General features: G+C 43.6%; 1 pseudogene; it reads left to right on the top strand.

Annotated features, from left to right (window-relative positions):
• Nucleotides 1–1,270: 1,270 nt before the first annotated feature.
• Nucleotides 1,271–2,698, top strand: LOC112834258 (dnaJ homolog subfamily A member 1 pseudogene; annotated as a pseudogene).
• The last annotated feature ends 1,436 nt before the right edge of the window (nt 2,699–4,134 follow it).

The raw sequence follows: 4,134 nt of genomic DNA, 5'->3' as shown, positions 1-4,134 counted from the left end.
TGAGTTCTGGGCAAAGGAATGTGGACAGAAGTGATGTCAGCGGAGTCCAGGCCAGCTCTCAAAAAGCCTCGACCCCCATTCCTCTACTCTCTCTGCCCAGCTGGATGTCGGTCAACTGGGACAACCTTGGAAACTCCCTGTCCAAGAAGGCTGAGCTTCTGTCAGCATGGATCCCCAAATAGCAGCACAGAGCTGAGCCTCCACACCCTGGGCCATGAATGGAAGCCATAAACTTCTATCACGTTAAGCCCATAATGTAAGATCTGTAAGACGAGCTAGTGTGACCCGCACAAATCAGAGATCAATAAGGAAGTGTGTGTTCAGAGAAGGAAGTGCTCCTTGAGTTCAGAGGCATGCTCAGGGATGTGAGCCCACTCTGGACATCAAAGGATGGGTCAGAGGAGAGGAGGTGCTGAGAGCAGGGCAGGAGGACCACAATGAACAAAGGAGCAGATTCGGGGCACAGACTGGCAAGAAGAGAATCAGGGAGACATGGGTATAGGCGTGAGGTTGGAAAACTAAGCTGATTCTGGACTTTCTCTTGGGGTGCTGGGGAGCCACGGAAAGTAATTGAGTGAGGGAGCTACATGATCAGATTTGAGCTTTGGAAGGACTGCTTCCCCATAAAATTGAAACCATCCAGTGGCATGCCATAGCTGGCTCCTACCAGCTCACAAGATTGATAGTTAAATGTATTGGAAATCTGTGGGCCAATTGTTAAACACACCACTATTAAAAATTAAATTACATAAACTTATAATTAAATAACTTATATTAAAAACAGAGGTAAAAATACTCAAGATTTACCAAGTCCTGTTTTATTACCTTTTACTATTACATGTGGTCTTAAGATCATTTATGTTTTTCATGCCTGTGTGGCAGAAATGCCATACAGTGATGCATAGCTCTTCCCAACTCTGCACTCGGCGACATCACATCACTTAAAATCAGCTGTGGAGGGCGCCTGGGTGGCTCAGTTGGTTAAGCCACTGCCTTCGGCTCAGGTCATGATCCTGGAGTCCCGGAATCGAGTCCCGCATCCGGCTCCCTGCTCGGCAGGAAGTCTGCTTCTCCCTCTGACCCTCCCCCCTCTCATGTGCTCTCTCTCTCTCATTCTTTCTCTCAAATAAATAAATAAAATCTTTAAAAAAAAAATCAGCTGTGGGGGAACTTTCCAGAACGCTCGGTGAGACGCGGAGGAGCGGCGGCTGCCCGAGCTGCGCCCAGCAACACGCTCCTTCCCGCTCCCCCACACCGGCCTCGGCCCTCTCACCGGTTGTAGAAAATGGTGAAAGAAACCACATACTATGATGTTTTGGGGGTCAAACCCAATGCCACCCAAGAGGAATTGAAAAAGGCCTACAGGAAACTGGCCTTGAAGTACCACCCTGATAAGAATCCAAATGAAGGAGAGAAGTTTAAACAGATTTCTCAAGCTTACGAAGTACTCTCTGATGCAAAGAAAAGGGAATTATATGACAAAGGAGGAGAACAGGCAATTAAAGAAGGTGGAGCTGGTGGTGGTTTTGGCTCCCCCATGGACATCTTTGATATGTGTTTTGGAGGAGGAGGAAGGATGCAGAGAGAAAGGAGAGGTAAAAATGTTGTGCATCAGCTCTCAGTAACCTTAGAAGATTTATATAATGGTGCAACACGAAAACTAGCTCTGCAAAAGAATGTGATTTGCGATAAATATGAAGGCCGAGGTGGTAAGAAAGGAGCAGTCGAATGTTGTCCCAATTGCCGAGGTACTGGAATGCAAATAAGAATTCATCAGCTAGGACCTGGAATGGTTCAGCAAATTCAGTCTGTGTGCATGGAGTGCCAGGGCCATGGGGAACGGATCAGTCCCAAAGACAGATGTAAAAGCTGCAATGGGAGGAAGATAGTTCGAGAGAAGAAGATTCTAGAAGTTCATAATGACAAAGGCATGAAGGACGGCCAGGAGATAACATTCCATGGTGAAGGAGGCCAAGAACCAGGACTGGAACCAGGAGATATTATCATTGTTTTAGATCAGAAGGACCACGCTGTTTTTACTCGGCGAGGAGAAGACCTCTTCATGTGTATGGACATACAGCTGGTTGAAGCACTGTGTGGCTTTCAAAAGCCAATATCTACTCTTGACAACCAAACCATCGTCATCACCTCTCACCCAGGTCTAATTGTCAAGCATGGAGATATCAAGTGTGTGCTAAATGAAGGCATGCCAATTTATCGTAGACCATATGAGAAGGGTCGCCTAATCATTGAATTTAAGGTAAACTTTCCTGAGAATGGCTTTCTCTCTCCTGATAAACTTTCTTTGCTGGAAAAACTCCTACCTGAGAGGAAGGAAGTAGAAGAGACTGATGAAATGGACCAGGTAGAACTGGTGGACTTTGATCCAAATCAGGAAAGACGGCACCATTACAATGGGGAAGCCTATGAGGATGATGAACATCATCCCAGGGGTGGTGTTCAGTGTCAGACCTCTTAATGGGGCCAGTGAAAAACACTGCTGGCATTTTATATGCAGTAGTGAATGAGTGAAGGACTATAATCATAGCTCACTACTTGCTATTGTTTTTGTTTTAATATTCAACTATAGTAGTGTTTTAAATGAAGAATAAACCCAAATATAAAAGCTCTGACTTTGCCCTGTACGTATGATGACTTCAGTGTGCAAGATAAAGTTTAATACTTGTAAAAACTACTTTAAAAAAAAATCTCCCCTAGCATTTGTTTAGGCCATACCTTGTAATTAATTTCAGTTCTATGTATATGAAACAGCTCAGACTGAAATGCTAGGTGTATGTATTGACTTCAGTGTATGACCCTTAATTGTTAAGCTATGAAGTTAAAACTTGTATTTAATTGGCAGTCAGACAAAGCATTTGTAGAGAAGTGTTGGTCTATAGTTAAGTGGGATTTATTGTGATGCCTCTGCATTTATTGCCTCAACTGTTACTTGAAGATGGCATGCTATGTAATTTGGCCTGTGGTATCATTGACAGAAAGGATACCTCTTTAAAGAAGGGGTTTATCATAATACTGCTGCTTGAGGGCTTGCACTTGTAGAACTGCATTGCCTTCTGCTATGCCATCTTTTTTTTTTTTAATATCAGTCCTGGTTACACTTTTTTTCCTTCTCTTTGGACCATGATAAGCTTCAGACTAGTGACTTCGGGAGCAGGTTAACTTAGAGTGAAGAGACATTTATGTGGAGAAGTTAATTTGCATGTATGAGATAGGAAGGTGTTTTTTAGGTATGTTACAGGCTTACTTTAAACCATTTAACTTATGCTCCGAAGTAACTGTAATTTAATGTTGGTAGTATAGCAAATTATGATGAATAGCTTTAATTGTATGTTTAAAAGTCATGTTCAAAAGCTTAAATATGGGTATCAGAATTAAGCAAATGAAATGTATGAATGTCTCCTTAATATACTGATTACAAAGCAAAAAAAAAATAAAAAATAAAAAAAATCAGCTGTGGAAATTGGCAAGCACTACAAATGAGGGTTTTTATTCTATTACACATTTTCTACCACACCACTGCATATGACTCAGAAATTTCACTATTTGGTACCTGTCATGGCTCTGTGTTTAGTAACTGTGTGACCTTGGACATGTTCTTTAACCTCTCTGGACTCAGTTTCTTCCTCTATAAAATGCAAACGATCTCTACGTAGACTAGATGTTGTGGTGTGCTACCTAGATCCCCTTCAAGACCAAGCACTTCTTCTACAGCAGCCGGGAGTATCCCTTCTAGGAGGTTCCCTCTGCTGAGGGAGCTCCTTGACTAAGGATGTCTGGGGTGATGGGAGAGGAGTTGGGGCCTGGGGGGGAGTGGGTTGCGCAGAAGGGAAGGTAGAGTCTGGGAGGAGGATGCCAACACCACCAGGAAAGCAAATTCAGGCCACAGAGGAGGTGAATTAATTTTGGATGTTGCAGTGGATGCTTTAGGGCTCTGCCTTAGACCCCCTTTCCTGAGCCAGGGCACCCAGCTGCTGTGAGCCTTAACTGCTAAGACTCACTGCTGTCCCTTCTCTGCAGCATCACAGAATAGCTCTTATCTGATTCCATCCCTCCCTGTGAAGGATACAAATGACTACCGGACACAGGTACCAAAAGCCAGCGACTTTACTCAAG

The sequence above is a fragment of the Callorhinus ursinus genome, unplaced genomic scaffold, assembly GCF_003265705.2.
Source record: "Callorhinus ursinus isolate GAN/ISIS: 27379988/994484 unplaced genomic scaffold, GSC_fseal_2.0 scaffold15, whole genome shotgun sequence".
In the NCBI taxonomy this organism is placed as follows: domain Eukaryota; kingdom Metazoa; phylum Chordata; class Mammalia; order Carnivora; family Otariidae; genus Callorhinus; species Callorhinus ursinus.
Note: the sequence above shows the minus strand (reverse complement) of the source record. Positions and strands in the feature narration are given on the sequence as shown.